Source organism: Pholcus phalangioides, unplaced genomic scaffold, assembly GCF_987345545.1.
Source record: "Pholcus phalangioides strain wild (caught in Gottingen) unplaced genomic scaffold, Ppha-v1.0 ptg000027l_1, whole genome shotgun sequence".
Lineage (NCBI taxonomy): Eukaryota > Metazoa > Arthropoda > Arachnida > Araneae > Pholcidae > Pholcus > Pholcus phalangioides.
In genome coordinates, this window is record NW_028301617.1 from 14,280,522 (window position 1) to 14,306,370 (window position 25,849).

Sequence of the window (25,849 nt, forward strand, 5' to 3'; positions counted from 1 at the left end):
GCGAAGCACTTCCGCTATGTTACTCATGGTGAACTTGTCTTCTACTTTTTTATATTGATCTTCTTCATCTGGTACCGCTTCAATTTCAGGAGCAGTCAACTGCATTTAATTGCTCTTCGATCAATACCTCTGAACTTTTTTTTTTTCAAAAAGAGCACAACTCAGGTCTATTGCCATAGGCAATTTACTGCCTAGTGAGTTGTGCCGGAAAGTGTAAGTGCGTGTACCTAACAGTCTGAGTGCGTATCTAGTGTTGTGTATGATTTTTCAGTGCTGCCATCTATATCTCAGAAGTGAAGTGAGTGATGTGTAGTGACTGAATATTTGTACTGTTTGTAGGCCTGTTGCTCTCTGTGGCGAGACTTTTTAACGGGGAGATCGACTCGCATTTACGCCTCGAAGTTGGGAATCACAGAAAACCAACTTCAGCCGACCACAATACCTCTGAAGTGCTATTAATTAGCTGTTCGACTTCTATATCATTGAAACATTCTCCACCCACTTGTTTCGCTAACGTGACAATGTCTCTTCAGTTGGCTCTGTAGAATTGGCTGTGTCCTTTAGCGCACATTGTGGCCAAAGGGGTTAATCCAACCCGAGGTGACAGTTTCTCTCTTGGGAGTTGTCACGGTTTCAGTGATGACAGTAATGTCATTAGCGAGCCATTCTAAACATGCACAACTCAAGTTTTGTAAACAAAACACATCAATGATGATTTCTGAGTGTTGCGAAAAAAATTTCCATAAAGGGAAAAATCCCGCGAATACGGGTGGGCTGACTGTAAGTATAAATAAACAAATATGCACACACACACACACAAAAACATGTATTAAAAAAAATCCTAGTAAAACGATATGCTGTATAATGAGATTCAAAGACGAAGGAGAAATGGTTTGACGTTTGTCTTTCCATTTTTCACGACTTCTGGCAGTGTGAGGGAGAATTTGTGAAGAAAAAATATATAAATGACTTCAAAGGAAAAGATACACTACGTTTTAATTATCACCATGAAGTTATCTCCGCTACTACTTCCAGAACGCATGTGAATAATCATTTTAGCATTCTATATTTACAGAAGACAAATCTCAACGATGATTCTTGTGCATGAAAGAAAAGATGGTTCGATAAACGAGATCAAACACTAATTGCATGCACCATGGAAATCGAGACAGAAATGTCTCGTGCATCTCTTTTCTAGTCATACACAAATTATACATCATGTTGTACAATGGAAAAGTGAAGGAAATTTTTTAAGTAATTAAAAAGTATTTTAAATCACTATATTCATTTTAATTTGTGGTTTTTTTTTCATTACTTTTCCGCACTGCCAAGCGTAAAAGCCACCATCCACGGAGAACCTATACGAATTCATGTTTGAGAAGTTTGCACACTTTTCCTAAAACGTCTGGCTTGCTCATTATCCCCTAGGATTGACAAAACAGACCTTTGCAAAATAAAGGACACCATTAACCAAATGTCATTTTCTTCCCACCGTTTCTTGTATTCATCCCCGTACCCGTGTGATTTGCGTTGTGTTGTTCGAAATCAAGGCACCACACCACGGGGGAATTGCAAACGGATATTAGCTTCTTTTTTTCCTCGGAACAAAATATTTCTATAGGGAGAGGAAAAAATCGTTTTGCAGACACATTCAACACATGCATTCAATTAACAATATTGAAGCTGTCGGTCTTTTTTTTACTCAGCGAAAAGAGAGCCACTGATAGCATACAGTTAGTGTGCAGCTAAAATTCCCTCGCTGTTTTCTTGAGTGGACACAGACCTACCAAATGAAGGGAAAAAATCGTTTCTGCTATACAGCAATACGGATTCCTATGCTGGACTTCCTATGGTGTGTAATTTTTTTTCCCGCTCATCTCTGTCGGATGACCAGCTACACGTAGAGAATCGAACCATTCCTTGCCGTTCGTGTAAGATTGAACTATTTATATCAGATAGTAATAATCACAAATTTGCTGTACTATTGGAACAATGAAACACTCCTGTGTGAGCAAAAAAAAAAAAAGAAGAGCTTAAGATTTGTTTTTTTCAAAGTTCAAAGGATTTCATGATGACAATATTGATGAACTAGATTCTACCCCACGTAAGTTTCTTTCATTTAAATTACTTTTTTTTTTTTTGGCTTTCTTTTATGTAATTAAGTGTAGAAAAACCGCTGTCGTTTAAACTGGGAATGTTACCAATAACTTTCAAGTTCAACTCTTAAATTCGGTAAAATTGTTGTGCAGATGTCGACGCCCGATTTCCGTATGGTCAAGTTCAGCATTTGACCCCACAAGGGTAGGGCTGACATGGTAACAGGCCTTGGGGCAATTACCATAATTTTTTTTGTTTTTTCAAGCTGTAAATTAACTACTGAAGGGCCCGTGAAAAGTTTTGCTTGGAGCTCAGATGCGGATTAAAATCGGTTGAGGCCCCGGACGAAATAGTAAATACTGGACCCCTTAAATTAGAAAAAAGTGTAACGTTTGGGTTTTACGTGGCCCAGGGTGTGCGCCCGCCCTTAAATCTGCTTCTGCTTGGGCCCACCAAAAATCCCAACTAACGGGATGTGAGGGCATAGTCTAGCCAACAAAATTTAAACAACAGATATTCAGCGACTAGCCAAGCATCTCTTCACATTAGTCTCCCCCCGTTCCCCAATTCTTGCTTTGCCCTCAATGGAGAAAACGGTTGAGGCTGTCAAAGAGAAATGAGGAAAAGTGATTTCCGCTGTGAAAGTGACAGCCGTGCGCTCTTAGGAGTGTCGGAAGGAGCGGACGCACTGGGCACCGTGCTTTGTGGGAAACCGCACTCACGGTAAACTATTGGATTCTTTCATGAATTCTGAAATTACTTCTTGCATTGATTATTTGTTTCATCAATTCTGGAATTATTTGTGTCATCAATTCTGGATTTGTTTGTGTCATCAATTCTGGAATTGTTTGTTTCATCAATTCTGGAATTGTTTGTTTCATCAATTCTGGAATTGTTTGTTTCATCAATTCTGGAATTGTTTGTTTCATCAATTCTGGAATTGTTTGTTTCATCAATTCTGGAATTATTTGTTTCATCAATTCTGGAATTATTTGTTTCATCAATTCTGAAATTTTCCCTCGTAAATTCTGAATTTTTATTGATATTGATGCTGGAATTATTTCTTTTAATTATTTTTGATTCAGTCCAAAATTTTTATCAGTATCAGGATTTTTTTCTCTCATTAGTTTAAAATTTCCTTCAGTGCTGAATTTTCGACAGTTTTTGTGTTAATTTATTGAATTATGTATTTAACATTTTCTGTATGGATATTTCACAGGAAGAGGAAACTCACAAAAATTAGATCTGGTTGAAACTTTCGATAATTTGCCTAATAGGGCCTCAGAAAAATCACTTGGCCTGGTGTCCCGTCAAAGATCCTAGCGCAGGCAGCGTTGGAGAATGTGTGGAGCCTCTTATACACTTAGATATTATGTCAGGGGTTCTCAAACTTTTTCCACCCGCGGCACCTCTTTTCCCAATCAACGCTTATCCGCTGCTCCCCAGAGCATTTTAACAACCATGTTGTTGTTAGGAACCATCGAGTCGATTTCGACTCCTGGTGGCTCTATATAAGTATCATGGCTCTTCAAGCTGGTCTGTCATTCACAGCATGTCTCAGTTGTGCTAGCTTCATTTCAGTACTTTGCAACACCTCCTCTATCCATCTGGTGCTTGGTCTGCCTCTTCCTCTCATTCCCTCCATTCTTTCAAGCATTACCATTTTTTTCTAGTGAGCCTTTTGTACGCATTACATGACCAAAGTAAGAAACTGTTGCTTCTAGAGAATAGTCAGCCTTGACTTCTTCGATAACCGATTTGTTAGTCCTTTTAGCTGTCCATGGAATTCCAAGCAACCTCCTCCAGCACCAAAGTTCGAAGGAATCAATTATTTTCTTATCTGCTTTCCGTAGTGTCCAGCTCTCACATCCATACATAAAGACAGGAAAGACCAATGCATTTAATTCTAATTTTTGTCTTTCATTATTATATTAAGCTTTCTCATGGATGTTTTACCCAGAACTACTCGTCTTTTAATTTCTTGTGTGCAAGTTTCCTCTTTTACAATTCTTGATCCCAGGAAATCAAATCTGTCCACAATCTCAAAACTTTCGCCATCTAGATAAAAACTGTGAATATCTGCTGTAGTCATGATCTTTGTTTTCTTTTTGTTCATAATAATAACATAAGTTCAAAATATAAGTTCATTTTGAATTTGAAACTTTTGTCACAACAGCGAGTCACTTCCGCTATAAGGAATTTTTCAATATTTTCTTTCTTCTTTGTTTCTGCTACTGATGAAGGAACTTCATATAGTTCCGAAACGTATATAGCCGTGGTTCTTTTTGGAATTTTGGGTTCATCTACGTTGTGATTATTCAATTGTATTATCAAACCCAAAAGGTAATTAATTTCTATATCATAGCATGTTCTACATCTATAATAATCAACAGAAAAAAATATATTATTGGAATTTATGTACACAGAAAACAATAAGAAACAAATAAAAGAAAAGCTATTTGATAGGAGAGAACAGCGCAGTCACTATTTCATTTTCAATGAAGTTGATTATGGGAGGATGGAGGGGAGGGGGTCACCGATAAAATTGTTGTCAAGGAGGGGGGGGGGGGAGTTTATTGATAAAACTCTTATCAAAAGGGAGGGGGTGTGATTAAGAGTTTGGAAACCAGCATACATTGATATAGACTTCAAGGTGTAAAGGGAAGGACAAAATGCTGATGTCTGTTTTTGGGGGAAACTGTTGTATTGAAAAGTTGAAATAGATTTCACAGTATTGCATTGTGGCTGACGTTTTTGGATTGAAAGGCATTAGCAATACATAACCTCACAACTGAAGGTGATTTCAGCTCTCTGTCAGCAAACGTGACAACGATTTTGCTATTAGCACATTTTAGTAACAAAATTGTATGAGTTCATTTCAGCTACCCCCCGTTTTTTCTCTTTCATCCACATTTGTTGGGAAAAAACATGTTTATTAGTGTCAGATTTTGCAAATTTTGTCGTCACAGATGTTATATAGCAGAGATGTCATAATTATGTATTTGAACGCGTCAAATACCCGGAATTTCGGAAAAGGATGCATAAAAATTTTGTTCACGCGTCCTCCAGGACGCGTTCTTTACTACTTCTAAGAAGAGAAAGTAGAGAGGAAAAACCTCCCCAAAACTTTTTTTCCTTTCTTTTCACTATGTATCATAATCGCGCGACCTTGAAAAACTGGTTTTACTACTTTGCACACTGTACTGTATTGATATACACACGGGTTGTTGAAGAATATAAGATGAGGGATATCTCTAGTTGTATGCTTCTCTCTCTGAATGAAAGGGTCGTGTACAGAAGTTTCAAATTTCAGATTTTTTTATTCCCCAGTGGATTTTCTCCCTTCCGGTTACATACGGGAAATTACGATACTTTCGCAGATATCTGCCGATATTCAAAGACCGCGTCTATACGGCGTAAATTCGTCTTGTTCTTACAATATTGCGAAATGCGCAAAAAAAACTTATATTAAAAAAGGATTGGAACACCCGTTCAAATTGTAAAACTTTCCCGATATCGTGGAAAAAAACCGAATCTGTAAAAACTCAACCTTGAATATCCACAGTTTTGTCATCTAGCTGCTATGTGGTAATTACCGTTTCGCATCGCGAAAATCACGGGTGTGTACGCATAATCGGCTTTTAGAGGGGCACCTAATTCTAATCTAATTCTTCAGATAGTATAAAAGAAATTATTTTATTCCAATATTTTAATTCTCTACATAAATATTTCTAATTTTTGATTTCTGGGGGAACCCCCCCCTCCAAATCAAATTTTGCTTTTGGTGAAAATCCGGGTTTGGAACTTGCAATTGCGCAATGGTAATCGGAAAAAAAAATGCGACATTCTACAGATTTCAAATTTTGAGTTGGCTATTTCTTTGGAAAAACTTCTGGTTGCCACGGTGATCACACAGATCTACAACACAAATATGCATACATTAAACTACTTCAAATGCACGTATTACCAGTTTGGAGCATGGGCGGATGGGCATTACACCCCCCCCCCCCAGCACCAAAGGTGAAGTCGACTGATCTAATGCATATGGGTTCCGTTCACAATTCCGACAAGTCACAATCCCGACAGACGAAATCCCGACAGGTCGAAATCCCGACAGGGTCAAAATCCCGACACTGTCGAATTTAAAAATTCAATTTCGCCGTATAAGCCGCACATCGCGATTTCTGTCGGGATTTAAATTTCTCGCGGCGAGGGGCGTTGGGGCGACGATGAGAATGATGAATTGCGATCAAATAAATTTTTCAAATTTTAATTTCGCCGTATAAGCCGCACTTGGCGATTTCTGTCGGGATTTAAATTTCTCGCGGCGAGGGGCGTTGGGGCGACGATGAGAATGATAAATTGCGATCAAATAAATTTTTCAAATTTTAATTTCGCCGTATAAGCCGCACTTCGCGATTTCTGTCGGGATTTGAATTTCTCGCGGCAAGGGGCGTTGGGGCGCCGATGAGAATGATAAATTGCTATCAAATAAATTTTCAAATTTTAATTTCGCCGTATAAGCCGCACTTCGCGATTTCTGTCGGGATTTGAATTTCTTGCGGCAAGGGGCCTTGGGGTGACGATGAGAATGATAAATTGCTATCAAATAAATTTTCAAGTTTTAATTTCGCCGTATAAGCCGCACTTCGTGATTCCAGAGGCCTGAGTTAGGTCCGACCGTTCATCGCATACAAGTTCCAAGGAAAAATTGATATTCTTTGCCTTTGTAGTCTAGTGGGCTCACCCAGAAAGCTCGAGAACGTGGGTTCGATTCCTAGCAAGAGCACAGCTGAATTTTTCCTTCCTAACTTCATCTCGCATCAGCCAACCGTTGAAACCTTCGTATGGATAGCGGAAAGTGATATCATCCTCGGAAAATACAGTGTGTGTGGCTCAAAACAAAAAAAAATCTAAATTTTTCTTTGATTTCCCGTCCTTTAACTTCCAATTAGAAAGTTGTTGCATTGTCTCTCCTGATGCCAACAGAAAAATTGCATGTTTCTCAGTGCAATATTCGCTAAGATATTTGACTTCGAAAACTGGAGAAAAGTTATGAAAAGACAGCAAAAACTAATCGACAACGCTCCTTCCCCAAATTTATGCTGTTCTTTCCATCTTTCCTTCGAATTTTGAATTCAAATATCTCAGCGAACATTGTACTTGTCAACTTAGATTTTTTTTGTTGGTCTCAGGAGATACGGTGCAGTCACTTTATAATTAGAAGTTTTAAAAATTTATATTTTTTCATTTTGTTACACACTGTGTTTTCACTCTCAAAACTGGTACAGGGTAATTTTTGAACGCCTTTTGAGCATTTTTTCAAACTGAAATCATCTCTACCACGGATGGTTGAGAAGACAATGGCCGTACTAACTCTTAAAGGACACCCTGTATGCAACTACACTACCACACAATTTTCATACTCTCTTCAAAGCCTTAAGACCAACTTAGAGATAGAATTTTAAGAAATTTTTATGGGAGTCTCAACAGTATAAAATAAAACTACTGACAGAATTTTATGTTTATAGCTTCGTAGTGAGGAGGGGGGAATTGGGGATCCGGTCCCTTCGAAATGAGAGAAAATGATTGAAATAAGGTAAAACATGGCCAAATATATTATTTGACCACCTTGTCCTCCCCCCCCCCCTCCGAATGGAATTTCTCGATACGGGCCAGACCTTCAGTGGTTGCGGCTCGGCGATGAATCAGTGAATTAAGCTGTCAAGACATGTAATTTTATTCATATGAATAAAAATATTTCTCTACTATTACATTGCTTTCGAAAACCTTGAAAATTTTAAATTAAGATCTTCATGATATGGTCTAACTTTGTGCAATATCATTTGACATTTTAAGTCTATTTGAAACTTGAGCGAGAAAGAATTTCGAAAAATTCTCAAAGAAAATAATAAGGAATAGCAGTATTTGTAGAGGATAGAAAAATCGATAAATTCCAGAAAAAGGCAACCCTGAATCCTTTGCTTTTCGCCAAGTTGGAAAAGTAAATGAATTTCCAAATTATTGATCTCCATTGATCATGGTATGCGCCACAAACCACTTGCAGCGACAAACGGAAATCCCGACAGAAATCGCAAAGTGCGGCTTATACGGCGAAATTAAAATTTGAAAATTTTATTTGATCGCAATTTATCATTCTCATCGTCACCCCAAGGCCCTTCATCGCGAGAAAGTCAAATCCCGACAGAAATCGCGAAGTGCGGCTTATACGGCGAAATTAAAATTTGAAAATTTATTTGATCGCAATTTATCATTCTCATCGTCACCCCAAGGCCCCTTGCCGCAAGAAATTCAAATCCCGACAGAAATCGCGAAGTGCGGCTTATACGGCGAAATTAAAATTTCAAAAATTTATTTGATCGCAATTTATCATTCTCATCGGCGCCCCAACGCCCCTCGCCGCGAGAAATTCAAATCCCGACAGAAATCGCGAAGTGCGGCTTATACGGCGAAATTAAAATTTGAAAAATTTATTTGATCGCAATTTATCATTCTCATCGTCACCCCAAGGCCCCTTGCCGCAAGAAATTCAAATCCCGACAGAAATCGCGAAGTGCGGCTTATACGGCGAAATTAAAATTTCAAAAATTTATTTGATCGCAATTTATCATTCTCATCGGCGCCCCAACGCCCCTCGCCGCGAGAAATTCAAATCCCGACAGAAATCGCGAAGTGCGGCTTATACGGCGAAATTAAAATTTGAAAAATTTATTTGATCGCAATTTATCATTCTCATCGTCACCCCAACGCCCCTTGCCGCAAGAAATTCAAATCCCGACAGAAATCGCGGAGTGCGGCTTATACGGCGAAATTGAATTTTTAAATTCGACCGTGTCGGGATTTCGACTTGTCGGGATTTCGACCCTGTCGGGATTTTGACCTGTCGGGATTTCGTCTGTCGGGATTGTGACCCACACCCAATGCATATATGTATAGAGGAATTGACATCATCGTGTGCCACCCCCAGACTTCCAAGTCTATCTCCGCCTATGGTTTGGAAAATAGATGCAGGGCCTCTACTGGGAGGGACAGGCGGGTCTAGTGTCCTGGGCTATGAACTAGAGGGGGAGCACCAGATTCACCCTCATATTTGAGAAATTATCTAGTTACGGCGCGTTCCACTCCCTACTGAACACAAAACACGCCAAATGCTGGACACACAAACACATAAACACACTTAAGTTTCTCCAACACAAATCTGACAGCTCCCATATTCAGGTGTTGGTGAAAAAGCAGTATAAGCATCCTTCTTGGCACTGCTTTGGCGCCAAGCAGTGCCGACTCTAATGTAACCCCGAGAAAGGGAAATAAAAAAGTTTTTTTTTACCGCTCACCTGTTTTTTTTTCGCGTCCTAAACGGCACAGCAATAATCCATTAGACACAGAAATAATCCTTATGACACATGCACGTGAAATTAGCCTTAGGACACAAACACGTAAATAATGCAAAATACGCGTAATAAATCGAAATAATCCAACGGAATTGAACGGGCGGTAAACTCATACTACCGAATTTTAAAAATACATCACGACAATACGAAATTAAAATCACTAGAATTATTAAACTCCGAATTGGTTGAAGTTACTAGGCCTCGGCCCAACAGAAGCCATTTAACACCGTCAAGAATTAAAAAATTCGGTGCTGAAACGCGACTGCGAGCAGAACATCCTGCAACAACGCGCGATGGAAGTGAAATGACACGTAATTCAGCAATGCATTAGCGCAGAAAACGTTTCGTCCAATCGCTAACAGGTGCATGCGAATATGCAAATCAGTGGCTGCACTGTAGGCCGAACTTCGTTCAGCGCCTCGCTTCGCTCCTCTGGCCATTAAAGTGGGGCCCCTGTCCCCGGCCTGTAATTATCAACTATGTTTGCACCACAACCAGAAACATGGCAATATTATTTCACTAAGCAGGATACATGGCAAGAATGTTTCACTAAACACGAATAAAGCCCTAGCAGACCGAGAAGACAGTATAATCCAGTTGAGGCTGAAGGTAAACAAACGTTTCCGAGGTGCGCTTTAGATTTTCTGTCAAAGATGGAAGCATCATACTGGTTTTGTTTTACAAGTGGTAAAAAAGTCCACCATTTTCTCTATTTTTATGATATTTGTTTTAAAATTTATTCCCTAATAAAAGTTTTTTCTTTCAAAAATTGCAGATAGTTTTTCCTAGATTTTGCCCTATTTGTTGGAAGCAAGTCATTTAATAAATTTAAGAATAGTTTAAAATCAAATTATGGCAGTTTTAAAAAGGTGGTTCCATATTGAGGACACAGCACACCTAGAGCAATGAGATACTCCAAGTGTCGTCAGCATGAAATCACCACTCTGACACGAAGCGACCTTGTTTTTCTTAATTTTCTCCCCTCTTTCTTGTTCACTAGAAAATGGGCGACAGCAGCAATGTTGGTGAAACATCTCAGATGTGTATTTGTGGAGGAGTTTCGGGGGTTAGAATTGAAAGACGCAACATGTTACTTTTTGTCCCACACATAACCATCTTTTCATTCTAGTGGTTTTAGAGTGGCTGCTGACAACTACTTTCTATGCTCCATTGTTTTAATTTTATTTTCTGGAATTTATTTTGCCGTTAGTGTCCCCCCCCCCCTCAATTATTATGCATTTATTACTTTTGACCGAAATGCATATATATAAAATTCCTTAGTACAGAGGAGGCGATATTATACTAATTTCGGAACTTACCTCTGATCCAGAATCTAATGCATCTGATGATACCCCAGATGAAGAAAATAAAACAAAGCTTATATAGACTGCATAGATGATGACAAAAATGAATGCTGATGCACTTCCCAATGCCTGGATCTTCTCGAAAATTTCAGATGATTCGGAAGGAAAAAGCAAAAACCAAAGCCCAGATTTCAAGGAAGAAGTGGAACCATCTCAAGAAATTCTACCAACGCCAGATACATTGTCAATCTCGATGTTCTCCTTTTTTCAGTGTTACTGATGGAAAATTTGGCAATTGGAACACATTTATAAGCCACCCTCAAGAAGGAAAATTTACATTGCCACCTCATTGAAAGAGATGTACCGGCTATGTTGATCATTTTGGCCTACAAAATCGGCGGAAAAGGAATTTTTTAAACAAAATGTTGCTTTTCCTGCATTAAACCCTAGTGAAGCTTTTAATGTTCTAGATGGGCAGTGTCCCCGCTGTGCAACCAACTGTTGTTTGCTGGAGTTTGATGAAAATAAAAGAATAGTTACAAAATACATTTATATGAGTCATATGTACCGAGTATATGAAGTTAGTTCGGCCAAAAAAAAATATTTTTATATAATGCACCTCAAACGGTTAAGGAAAAGTTTCTAACCATACACGACCTTGGCTATTGCCAATTCAAGCTGTTACTTAAAATTACTGATACTACTAAACCATACATGCACCTCATCTACATTCCTCTGTGGAACTTCTAATGAATTGATACATGTTGGAATGTGCGTGTACATGTTGTGAATCGACCGTGAAGTAAGTTTGTTTTTGGGTAATGCTTATTATATGTATAGTGCTGCGATCAATTTTCTAACTATGACTGAAGTGCCATGATTGAATAATTGTGCCATTGCATGCTTGTTGCTCCCTGTGGCGAGAGTTTTTAACATTAAGTTTGGCTCCCATTTGTGAAACAAAGTTAAAAACCACAGAAAACCAACTTCAGCCGACCACCACTGCGGTGACGTACTTCAAATTACTGCTACTCATTTTACTATGCATTTTTTAACACAGTGGCATATTCGATGTGAAGAAATAGAACTTAAACTATAAGCTTCCCCTTCTGGTCTTATCTTGCTCTGCCCTCCTAATGGCCGTGTTCAGGATAGAGTCAAGATCTTTGACGGGGGATTAACCAGCGGACTGAAAAAAAATGCTTCTTTACTCCCAATACGTTAAAACGGGCCTACATCTTCTGACCTGCACTTGAAGAATTTGGCCATGAATGAATACGTCCAAGGTATAAGTGGATCCACGCCAAAAAAAGGATCCTATTGTCTTCTTTGATGACTAATTATGGCCATCTATAATAATCATTTAACGATTGACATCAGCGAAACCAAGTTGGGCTAAGCTTAAGCCGGGTTTTCCTAGGAATAGGTTTGTTGCGCAGCGTGAACAGAATTAGACTATTTTGCGCCGATAGAAACGTGTTACATAATCACACTACGCGTTTGCGTTTTCCTAGCGAGACGCATCAGATCAGGGCGGCTATATAAAGTATATGGCTTTGGCATCAGCTACTCTGTCGTCTGCATGCTCCGGCTTGAAGGGAAGGAAAAGAAAACACATAAGAGTGAAGAGAATATCGGCAAAACCACGGCGCACGACGCATTTGACTCCTCCAGAAGTAGTCGGCCAATCACGTCCGACGTAAAGCGCTGTCGTCAGGCGTATTGCGCTCTGTAGGAAAACAGTTATGCTACTTCTCTTACTGGTGAGTGGACGGCTCCTAGGAAAACCTGGCTTTATCGCGTAAATATTGTCGGCTGTGGCCAAAGCCGCTTGAAAGACTTACGGCCGTATTCACCAACACAGTTTCAACTGCGATCGCAGGTTAAACGATCAGCGATCGACACGGATTGGTTAAAATCCTTAATTTAACCAGTCCGTTTCGATCTTCAATCCTTCCACCTGCGATTGCAGTTGAAACTGTGTTGGTGAATACCAAGGTTTCTAGAATATATAGAATACGGTGAATACGGGGTGAATACGGTCGTTAATGCAGCTTTGGCTGTAGCTGAACTCAGCTCACCAGATAAACAAAGCATGGTAGTTCGTAGTCAAGGTTTCTAGAATATATAAGGTTAAGTATTAGCAAGCGCGCGCTTCGGAATGAAACTGGTTTTGACGTCACCCGATTCCTCACATGACCCACTCAAACGGGAGCATAATGTAAAATTGTTGGTTTTTAATGAATTTTTTCGCATAGCTTTTACGCTCAGAACTTCATCATTTTTTTTGAGCGGATGCCACAAAAACCGCTTATTGTCAAGATATATTTTTTTTTATTTTTAAAAAATTTATTTGATTTTTAATGAATTTTTTTCCCAACTCATGTATGCAATGTTAAGTCAATGGAAGCAGCTTCTCTCTTCCACGAGAGGGAAATTCTAGAAACCATGAGAGGGAAATTATCAGGAACGCGTCTTTACGGAGAAAAAAACATACAGAGAAAGAAAAATATTAGATACATTTAAAAGTGTTTAATAGTTTTGGTTGAATTAAAAAAAATTTCTTCGTAATAACAGTTATTATTAATTATTATTAATTATTAATTATTATTAATTATTATTAATTATTATTAATTATTATTAATTATTAATTAGTAATTATTAATTAGTAATTATTAATTAGTAATTATTAATTAGTAATTATTATTAATTATTAATTATTAATTATTATTAATTATTAATTAGTAATTATTATTAATTATTATTTATTAATAGTTATTAATTATTATTTATTAATAGTTATTTATTATTATTTATTATTATTATCATTATTTTGAACTCGCCCACACCTGAACTTGTTTAAACAGTTATAATGTAGTGAAATTGATTCCCAAACAGGATGCCACGGAACCGTGGGTATGGGGCAATAACAAGAGGAAGGGGTTTTCGTTCGTTTTTTAACTGCATTAAAAAAAGTAATCGCGCTCTTTCCTAGTGTAGTCTTAACGCATGGGCCCACCCGGACACGGCCTGGGGTCTCACGCAGAGGTGGCCCACATGATAATGAGATATCGTTCGAGATTCAGCATGCAAATTGGTAAGCAATCACGGGGCCGCAAGGAGGGGGAAGCAGTCATGTCTGGTGCCCTGGACGCTGAACCAGAAGGGGTGCCAATTTCAACCTTTAATCATAGGGGGAGATTGACTTGGAAGTCTGGGGGGGGGGCAAGGTCATTATTGCTTGGGGGGGGGGGGGTTGCAACAACAATATTTTCTCAAGGGCTGGGTTTCATATTTTTTCTGATGGGGGTGGGAGGCCCGTCATTTCAATATTTTCTGGGGGAGGGGACAAAGAACTTATACTCAATATATGTATATGTTACCGGCAAAGTATGAAATCCAGGCATTCTATAGAATGCCTAGGCATTGTATAGAATGCCTGGTCGTTTCAGGCAAAGTATGAAATACCGGTTTTATTCTATACTTTGCCTAGGCATTCTATAGAATGACTAGTCATTCTATAGAATGCCTAAACACAGTCCAGGCAAAGTATGAAATATCTTCTTCCAACAAATCTCTTTAGGGGCGGTATAAAATATTACATAAAATTAAAATTTCATAGAATTTTCTTTTTTTCCCGGAAACGTTTCCCTTTCGCTCTCGTGAAAAAGGATCTGTTGAGGGGCGGTATAAAATATTACAATTTCTTCGAATTAAAATTTCGCAGAATTTTCGTCATTCTTTCCCGGAAACGTTTCCCTTTCGCTCTCGTGAAAAAGGATCTGTTGAGGGGCGGTATAAAATATTACAATTTCTTCGAATTAAAATTTCGCAGAATTTTCGTCATTTTTTCCCGGAAACGCTTCCCTTTCGCTCTCGTGAAAAAGGATCTGTTGAGGGGCGGTATAAAATATTACAATTTCTTCGAATTAAAATTTCGCAGAATTTTCGTCATTTTTTCCCGGAAACGCTTCCCTTTCGATCTCGTGAAAAAGGATCTGTTGAGGGGCGGTATAAAATATTACAATTTCTTCGAATTAAAATTTCGCAGAATTTTCGTCATTTTTTCCCGGAAACGCTTCCCTTTCGCTCTCGTGAAAAAGGATCTGTTGAGGGGCGGTATAAAATATTACAATTTCTTCGAATTAAAATTTCGCAGAATTTTCGTCATTTTTTCCCGGAAACGTTTCCCTTTCGCTCTCGTGAAAAAGGATCTGTTGAGGGGCGATATAAAATATTACAATTTCTTCAAATTAAAATTTCGCAGAATTTTTGTCATTTTTTCCCGTTAACGTTTCCCTTCGCTCTCGCGAAAAAGGATCTGTTGAGGGGCGGTATAAAATATTACAATTTCTTCGAATTAAAATTTCGCAGAATTTTTGTCATTTTTTCCCGTTAACGTTTCCCTTCGCTCTCGCGAAAAAGGATCTGTTGAGGGGCGGTATAAAATATTACAATTTCTTCGAATTAAAATTTCGCAGAATTTTCGTCATTCTTTCCCGGAAAAGTTTCCCTTCGCTCTCGCGAAAAAGGATCTGTTGAGGGGCGGTATAAAATATTACAATTTCTTCGAATTAAAATTTCGCAGAATTTTCGTCATTTTTTCCCGGAAACGCTTCCCTTTCGCTCTCGTGAAAAAGGATCTGTTGAGGGGCGGTATAAAATATTACAATTTCTTCGAATTAAAATTTCGCAGAATTTTCGTCATTTTTTCCCGGAAACGTTTCCCTTTCGCTCTCGTGAAAAAGGATCTGTTGAGGGGCGGTATAAAATATTACAATTTCTTCGAATTAAAATTTCGCAGAATTTTTGTCATTTTTTCCCGGAAACGTTTCCCTTTCGCTCTCGTGAAAAAGGATCTGTTGAGGGGCGGTATAAAATATTACAATTGCTTCGAATTAAAATTTCGCAGAATTTTCGTCATTTTTTCCCGGAAACGTTTCCCTTTCGCTCTCGTGAAAAAAGATCTGTTGAGGGGCGGTATAAAATATTACAATTTCTTCGAATTAAAATTTCGCAGAATTTTCGTCATTCTTTCCCGGAAACGTTTCCCTTTCGCTCTCGTGAAAAAGGATCTGTTGAGGGGCGGTATAAAATATTACAATTTCTTCGAATTAAAATTTCGCAGAATTTTCGTCATTTTTTCCCGGAAACGCTTCCCTTTCTCTGTCGTGAAAAAGGATCCATTGAGAGGCGGTGTCGTCAAATTAAAATTTCACACAGTTTTCAATTTCAAACGTTTTCCTTTAACTCTCTTCCTGGGCGATGTCGTCAAATTAAATTTTCACACAGTTTTCTTCGATTTTTCCGGGATACCTTAACGTCTGGCTCTCTGGAGGAGGGATCTGTTTATAGGATCGGTATAAAATATTCAATTTATACGATTACAATTTAATATAATTTTTCCTAATTTTTTTCTGTAAACTTTTCCTTTGGCTTTCTTGACAAGGGATCTGTGGATGGACGATATAAAATGTCACATTTTCGTCAAATTAAAATTCATTCGTCAAAATAAATCACAACTGAATTTAAGCGTGTAATTTCTTTTTGGAATTTCAAATCGGATACGGACAACATTTTATCGCTTTTGGACGTTTTTCGTGGAATACCTTTTATACGTTACCGTAAACAAAACGGCATAAATCTGTAATTACGCATAATCACCGGATTTATATCGATTACTATGCATAATCACCGATCAAAACGGATGAAATTATTGTGCATAATAACCGGCGATTATGCACAATCACCAGATTTATCACAATTACTGTATTTTATACATGGCACCAACCTGTAAATGTTGTCAAATTTAGTGCTCAATGATAACAATTCTGAAAAGTGCCCCGCGACGTAAAATTTTTGGAACCAGTATTCTATCACTTTGGTCCCTCCCCACGAAATGAAAGTGATCCCCCTTGGAATGAAATTTCTGGCTAGGGGCCTGATGAGACACATAACGTCAATTATTTCACCACTGACGTAAGCTCCCAAAGCTGAAGTAAATTGCTATCCAAAGAATTCTCGTAATTTTGGTAGATTGTAAAAACCGTGTCACTAAGTTTTATTGCACATTTAGGCTAACAAATTTCTTCGAGAAAAATACCGGAACTCAGGATTTCAAATACGGGTAAAATACGGAACATCGCCAATCATCGCCATAAATGACGACGAATGTAAGCAAAGTGGAAAACTTTTGCAGAAATCCCTTAAAAAACACCAATGGCAGGAAACAAACATTACTCTGAGAGAATTGCAGTGAACAAAACTGGATTCCACGAAGTACATTGTAAAATAACGAAATAAAACGTTTGAAGGGGCAAACAATTAAATCAACGTTTAGTATTTGCCGTCTTGCAGTGGAGTAGTTTGGGAGCTAGCGTTTTACTGTGGAAGTGTTGGTTCGAACCCTGATTCTCTCTGGCATGGATGTTTATCAACATTAACAAATTCCCTGGACAGATCATACAGGATCTCTTGAACATATTTGAGGATCACTTTATCAAGAAAGTAAAAAAACCATGACGTACGTGAGGTGAATATTCTTATTCATAGTTGTAATTATAGTGATATAATTTATGCGTCGAAAAATAATTTCAATAGTTGATTTTAATAAAGTATAAAACTATAAGCGTCTTTGCCGCTGTAGTGGTCGAGTGGTTATAGTGACGGACTCGCGTTGCGAGGATCCGGGTTCGAACCCCACAGTGGTGGTCGGCTGAAGTTGGTTTTCTGTGGTTCCCAACTTCAAGGTGCAAATGCAAGCCGATCTCCCCGTTAAAAAGTCTCGCCACAGAGAGCGACAGTCCTACAACAATAAATCATTCAATCATAACACTTCACTCATAGTTAGAAAAACTGGTGGCAGATGGCAGCACTACACATAACAAGCATTAGAGAAACAAAAAACTTCACGTCAGGTTTCACTACACGTATTTCTGTTTTTTTGCTGTCCCGACCATCGAGGAGAAATAAAGTATTTTATTTCTCCTCTAAGGTCCCGACTTTTTTGCAGAAATGTCCTGAGTTTTCAAATATTTTCAACGAAGTTAACTTGACTTTTTATTCATCAAATCAACGATTAAAATGATCTTTCCAGCTTAGAAATTACATCACGATAATGAGGCTTTTGGAATAGACATCATAATCATCATCATCATTGGCGTACTCAAAGGGAAAAAAGGTAAAACTCCCTCAGAAGGTAAAAAAATCTCAATTCCCCCTCGAGAAAATTCTGCGTACGCCTATGATCATCAGTATCACTTGGAAGGACAAGCACAGCATGTTTTTCCCATGGAAATCAATGTTAAAATTGCCGAATTTACCGTTGAAATGTGGAAATTTAGTAGGGTTTTCCGCCTCATCAATAATTTTAAAAATTGAACTGAATTCTCGATTTTAGAAAAATTGAGTTCGCTTAGAAATATAAAGCACAGAAAATTAAATATGAAATAATTATCCGGACCTACTTTTGAGTTAGATATTCATGCAATAACATTGATTTATATCTTCTCAAGCACAAAAATGAGAATTAATACTTCTGTATTGTTTTATAATATCCAATATCATCAATCTATATAGTTTAGGATGTTTTGAAATTAATTATGGGCCCATAAATTACACTGAAGAAATTCCGCAGCTTTAATCAAGCATTTTTTGAAGCAAAAGCAGGCAAATCGATAACTTGAGCTTCAAGAAAATTTTCGAAATATCTAGCACCCATCAAAAAGTAGAAAAAAAACCAATTCATTTCTACGTTTCTTTAATGTCGTTTCTTCGATTTATGTCTTTCATGAGTTGCGCAGGAAGTCGCCATATTGGTTACCATGTATGTCTCTCCAGAAAAAGGGAAATATCACGTGATTCAAAAAGCCTCATTAAGAGACTAAAAACAAGAATATTCATCTCACACATTTGTCATGTTTTTTTTTTAATTCACTTTAATTTGAAGTGGCACTTTATTTCTCACGATTGGCGAATTTTCAGTGATTTTAGCACGAGTTAACGATTTCGTTTACTTTTGGCATCATTTAGCGATAATTGACATTGTTCCACATTTTCCCGTATTTCGAATCCCAATTTCACGTATTTTTCTCAAGCAAATATCGTCGACCTAACAATAAGCAATTCTTTACTTAGGATCTCTATCTCCCGTATTTCCACCGATAAAATATGGTAAACCTACGTATACCAATTTGTTTTCCGTGACCGACATACCACGGTCACTTACCCTCGATTAGATGAGTTAACGGGCGCTTTATACATTATATTTTTTGTTCATAAATCCGTAGAGGAAAATTTCGGTTCTTTCAAGACAAAATGATATCGCATAATCCGCATTTGCAAGTTCCATTTATCAATGATGAAATATTAACAGTAGAAAGACGGAACGGGTGTCTTTTTGACCCTGCACGCTGTTTAAGCTTCCATATCTCTGCTAAGAACAAACCGAACCACTTGGAATTTCTGGACTGTTCCTGAATTAGCACGTTCTTATTGTATACCAAAGCTTCCTTTCGTTATCTTTTTTAACAACGAAGCTACGAGCGGATATACCTAGAAAGACCGAAGGGGGGGTCATAGTGACCCTTCCTTATATTCTAGCACATTATGCGGTAAATACTACTATCGTCGTCACAATTGATTTCTAAGTAGGCTATAATCCTTCTGAAAGTCTTTTTTGCGTTTGACCTTGTGTGTGACCTTTCTTTTCCTCTCATTCTTATCTGCAAGTGTCGTCAGCAGGTGTGTCATTTTTGGTTTTTGTCAAGCATTCTTGCCATATTATCCGTTAAATTGTTTATTCTGGGACGTAGAAAATTTGAGTGCATGTGATCTTTTCAAACAGTTAGTTTAGAACATAGTTTCCCAAACTTTTTGTTCCATCGCCCCCTTCTTCAGATAAATTTTTCCCTCATCACCCCCCTCCCCCCCACTCAAGCGAACCCATATATCCTATGTTATACCTGTGGCTTCTATCGCTCCCTTGGTCCTTTCTATCGCCCACCAGGAGGCGATTGCCCACTTTGGGAAACATTGGTTTAGAATGACGAGAAAACGTATATTTACTGAAGAAATACTCCAGGAGATGCAAAGATTAGATGAGAGAAACTCTGGAAGCAGTTATGATGAAAGTGCAGAAGAGCATACATCTACCCTATGTCGAACTGTAGTGAAGAAAGTAGCGGTTCTGATGACGAATATTTAAATCAATATAAAATTATTTCTCGGGCGCGGTAGCCCAGGTCGATAAGATACTCGCCTAAAGTACCAAAGGATGTTTAGAGGTGTCGTGAGTTTGATACCCGGTTCGTCTTTGTCAGAAAACTTTCCTGGCACAGGGGTACAACAGACACTGCGACTTGACCGCATGAAGTCCCCCATTGAGGAGTTAGTGCACCAACCTCTCGATGAGCTTAGAAACAAGCTTGCCGTTCGGAATCGGCAATAAATTGTAGGTCCCGGTCTAATTAGCTCTCGTGTGCAGAAAATGACCGTGGTGTGACTCATTATAACTCGTTGAAGCCACAGAAACGATCTAAGAAACTGCAGCAGATGGGAGCATATGGAAAATCATAGAACCTTCCTCAACTTTAGGATGTCGAGGATCGCAAAATATATTGAGAGGAAATCAAGGCCCCACATTTTATGCGCTCAAAAAACATAAATGAAAGTGTTTTGGGTTCGTGACGCCTTATTTTCTGCGACAAAATGATTCGACATATACAGAAGCTGAAGCCCATCTTGGTCAGTTTCTTTGCTTGAACTGGATGCAACAATATCCATTATGTATGCAAGAGGTGCAAAAAACTTCCTACTGAATTCATTGTGGTCGTCCAGATTTGGGGTCCTCTATTTTTTCCCCAAACAATGACAAGATATCGTTTCAAAGAAATTTTGAAATTCATGCGATTCGATCTGACCAATTTTCTCTTGCATGTTCACTATGGATTTCATTCATAGAATACAGTGCGACGTGCTACAAACCAGGGCCCAATCTAACTGTGGACGAACAACTTCTACCCTCAAAAGCAAGATGTCCATTTACACAGTATATCCCAAGTAAGCCAGACAAATTTGGGACAGAATTCTGGCTTCTTGCCTGCGTTGATTCCAAATATATTCTGAATAGACAGAAAATCAGTTTCGATTACACTGGGACAGATAACACCAGACCAGCAAATTAACTTGTCTATGAACATGTTATTCGATTAGTCAAACCTTACCTAGGAGAACGTCGAAACAAAACAACAGATGATTATTTTACATCACTGAGATTATGTGCATTTTTGAAAAGGACAAGCTTGGTTGGGACCCTTCAAAAAGACCGTCGTGAGGTAACTCCAACTGCAAAAACAGGAACACGGGATCTATACTCGTCAATAGTATTCAAAACTGGAACTGATATCACGCTGACATCTTATCAGAGAAAAAAAAAATTAAAAATGTTCTAGTTCTGAGTTCACTTCATACTGATGTAACTATCAACGAAAACGTGAAAAAGACCCCAGAAACAGTTGCCTACAATAACGAAATTAAATATGGAGTCGACATCGTGGATCAAATGGTGCGATTATACACCAATAAGAATGGAAGTCGTCGCTGGCCAATGCATGTTTCCGGAAAAAATTACGAACTTCAACAGATCCTTTTTCACGAGAGCAAAAGGGAAACGTTTCCGGGAAAAAATGACGAAAATTCTGCGAAATTTTAATTTGAAGAAATTGTAATATTTTACACCGCCCCTCAACAGATCCTTTTTCACGAGAGCGAAAGGGAAACGTTTCCGGGCAAAAATGACGAAAATTCTGCGAAATTTTAATTTGAAGAAATTGTAATATTTTATACCGCCCCTCAACAGATCCTTTTTCACGAGAGCGAAAGGGAAACGTTTCCGGGAAAAAATGACGAAAATTCTGCGAAATTTTAATTCGAAGAAATTGTAATATTTTATACCGTCCCTCAACAGATCCTTTTTCGCGAGAGCGAAGGGAAACGTTAACGGGAAAAAACGACGAAAATTCTGCGAAATTTTAATTCGAAGAAATTGTAATATTTTATACCGCCCCTCAACAGATCCTTTTTCGCGAGAGCGAAGGGAAACGTTAACGGGAAAAAATGACAAAAATTCTGCGAAATTTTAATTTGAAGAAATTGTCATATTTTATACCGTCCCTCAACAGATCCTTTTTCGCGAGAGCGAAGGGAAACGTTTCCGGGAAAAAACGACGAAAATTCTGCGAAATTTTAATTCGAAGAAATTGTAATATTTTACACCGCCCCTCAACAGATCCTTTTTCACGAGAGCGAAAGGGAAACGTTTCCGGGAAAAAATGACGAAAATTCTGCGAAATTTTAATTTGAAGAAATTGTAATATTTTATACCGCCCCTCAACAGATCCTTTTTCACGAGAGCGAAAGGGAAACGTTTCCGGGAAAAAATGACAAAAATTCTGCGAAATTTTAATTTGAAGAAATTGTAATATTTAACACCGCCCCTCAACAGATCCTTTTTCACGAGAGCAAAAGGGAAACGTTTCCGGGAAAAAATGACGAAAATTCTGCGAAATTTTAATTTGAAGAAATTGTAATATTTTACACCGCCCCTCAACAGATCCTTTTTCACGAGAGCGAAAGGGAAACGTGAAGAAATTGTAATATTTTACACCGCCCCTCAACAGATCCTTTTTCACGAGAGCGAAAGGGAAACGTTTCCGGGAAAAAAAGAAAATTCTATGAAATTTTAATTTTATGTAATATTTTATACCGCCCCTAAAGATATTTGTTGGAAGAAGAAATTTCATACTTTGCCTGGATTGTGTTTAGGCATTCTATAGAATGACTAGTCATTCTATAGAATGCCTAGGCAAAGTATAGAATAAAACCGGTATTTCATACTTTGCCTGAAACGACCAGGCATTCTATACAATGCCTAGGCATTCTATAGAATGCCTGGATTTCATACTTTGCCGGTAACATATACACATATATCGCTTCTGGTGCATTTTTTGAAGAACCCTGCTTTATAATACGTTTGGTTAAACCTAGCGTGCACAACTTCCGATCCCCCATGGCCGAAATTAGGCAGCTGCAAAACTTGAAATTTTATTGAATCCATTGATGAAAAATACTTCGATTTATTAAAAGACACACACATGTGTAGTGAATCTGCAGCACCCCACATCCTTGTATGGGGGCCTTAATTTTTGAAAGGACCCCCAGACTAAGATTTTTATCCGGCTTTCTTGGTTGAAATTCAAGAAATTTTATATTTTTATATATTTATAAACATAAGACCGATAACTAAAGCTCCTACAGCCCGGTCTGCCTTTCCCATAAATTGGTCATGCCACTGTGATGAGCCCTTGGTGCAAGGGATTAACCCTATCAGACTTAAAGCGCCAGTTATCCCGATTCAAAATCTTATTTCACAGTATTAGACATCAGGGTCGCAACTAGATGCTTGGTCAGCCAGGGCAAGCATGCATTTTGGCGCCCCCTCATAATGTTGAAGGAGAGATTAAAGAGGGAAATTTGCGCCCCCTCTAGCACAGCGCCCGGGGCACCAGACCCGCCTGCACCCCCTCCTCCAGTTGCAGCCCTGTTAGACATTATATTGTTTTACATATTTCTCGTGAACGTGAAGCTTTGTAACCACCTGCATTGCCCATACCCAGTCTGCCCATGCGCTAGAACGGCCCTACTTACTGGGGCCTCCTCCTCGGAAATATTTTTTACGGATCCAAATTCGAAGACCCTCCCACGCCCCTAAAAGAAATTTCGGTGGATTTATAGAGCAAAGATTAGTTAACCTCTGGGCCCAACCCCTATCACCAGGACCGCAAAACTGTTCTTGCACCGGGCCGCTGAATGACTAAATCCGGTCCTGCCCCCGGGCCGTAGGCACTGGAACCTGGGGTTGAGGCAGTTCGATCCCCACCCTAATAAATTTTACAAAGGGGATGAGCACCCTCCCCATAATTAATACATATACAATGCAACAACCACTGCCCCACCCGCATAAGGGCTAGAGTCCCGTATATATGGGACTACCAGTCCCGCACCCATAGTGGTGGGATGACAAGAGATTCATACGGCTCGCGAAAAAGTGTTGTTAAGAAAGTACCTAGTGCTTACAACACGATAATTGTATCAGAGAGAATTTGTGGCCAGCAGCTAAAAAGTACACGGAACTTCCGTTACGGAGGGCCGTAAACGGAAGGGGAACGGGTGGGTCTGGTGCTCCGGATCCTGGGCTAAATTTTATCCTCTGACCTTTCTTTCGACATTACAAGGGGACGCCAAAATACTTGCTTGCTTGCTCCGACTGACCTATTTGCGGTCCTGTCCCAGGGCAAATGCTTCACTTCCCCATGCGGAAATCAGGCCCTGTTCTATGTTCAACAAGTAATGTGGGCAGAGCCGCAACCGATGCTTGGTCAGCCAAGCAAGTACATATTCTGGCGCTCCCTTGTAATCAGGGTCGCAATTAGGGGGGGAGGGCAGGTGGGTGTCGCGCCCAGGGCATGCCCCCACAAGGGGTGGGCTGGCAAGTCTCCAGCCCCGGGGCCCCGGGACGATTTTCATTATTTTTTGTTTTTCACGCTATAAATCCATCATAAAAGGGCCCGTGAAAGTCTGGTCGGGGGGCCCGCAAAATATTCCAACCTAGGGGCCCCACTCCAGGATGTGGGCGCCATGGCCCAGGGCGCTGGAGCAGAGGGGGAGCAAATTTTCTTCCCAAACCTCTCCTTCAATATTACAAGGGGGCGCTAAAATGCGCACTTGCCCTGGGTGACCAAGCATCTAGTTGCGGCCCTGCTTGTAATGTTGATTGAAGGAGGAGGTGAAAGGGTGAAATTTGCCCCCTCCCCAGACCAAACCCACCTGCTCTCCCCTAGTTGCGGCTCTGAATGTAAGGCCGAGTTATAAGAAAAAGATGAAAATTTATTCCAATTAATACAGTCCCACTGAACGTTGAACATCAAAAGGCCATCATTTATGGGGAAAATATTTTCCCCCATTCTGATAATTCCCTTTCCCTTTTCGATTTTACAAACGTGCATACTTCCCATTGATTTAACATTGCATACATGGGTCGAAAAAAAAATCTGTCAAAAATAAAAAAACTTTCAAAAAAATAAAAAATATATATTTTGATAATTAGCGGTATTTGTGGCATCTACACTGAAAAAATGATAGAGTTTTGTGAATTAGAACTATGCAAAAAAAATTATCAAAAAACAGCAATTTTACTCAGTGTTCCAACGGGAGACGGTCGCGTGAGGAATCGGGTGACGTCATCTGATTTTTCGAAAAGAGTAGCTAGAAAACCGGTTTTCCAGCACCCCCTGGTTCGTAGTGGTTGTTCTTCCAAAAGTAACAGAAAAAACATTTTGTTTTCGATTCATCCTGACAAAAACAGTTTAAAAAAAGTTTAGTGGGGACAAAATTAGAAATTTTGATGAAAGCAATGTCATAAACAATCGTAAAGAAAACAATGATGTCATATTAAAATTAAAAAAAAAAATTTATAACAACTACTACGAACTTTATTCTTTGTTTATCTTCTCTCCGCCCCGAGAGTCAAGTGCAGTCACAGACAACAATGTTTACTCACAGGTGATCGCTGTCCGAATCGTGCTCGGTCGATGTTGATCGTTAAATGGTCACAACTTGTGTTCAAGGGATTCAATTAGGATTCCGCCTTGTACGGATTCACTAATTCGGGTCAAGTTCACATTCATGTACAGGTCAGTAGAAGCTTGTAGAGTGTTTTTTTTACTATTCTAGGGGAGAGAGTGGACATTTTTTGGAGATTATTTTGTAGAAATTGTTTGTTATAATACGTGTATTAATGGAAGAAATGTTCATTATTCCTTATTGTTTGACTCGAAGCTCAGGGCCCCGTTGGCCACCCACCTTCAAAGGTCTTTCTCTGTCCTGGTGCCCATCTTGAGTCTGTCATTCGATGTTGAAATGCCGAAACTTATTTTTATAATTACTTTCTATCTATTTTGATAACAATGATTTACACTC

General features: G+C 38.9%; 1 protein-coding gene across 5 annotated transcripts in view; it reads left to right on the top strand.

Moving 5' to 3' along the window:
* Nucleotides 1-25,399: 25,399 nt before the first annotated feature.
* The window catches only part of LOC149068520 (uncharacterized), a 30,952-nt gene continuing 30,502 nt past the window's right edge, over nucleotides 25,400-25,849 (top strand). For all 5 annotated transcript variants that reach the window (XR_016195229.1, XR_016195230.1, XM_089251863.1 and 2 more), the window contains exon 1: nucleotides 25,400-25,563. The gene's annotated coding sequence lies outside the window, so the exon portion shown is untranslated. The remainder of the gene's footprint in view (nucleotides 25,564-25,849) is intronic.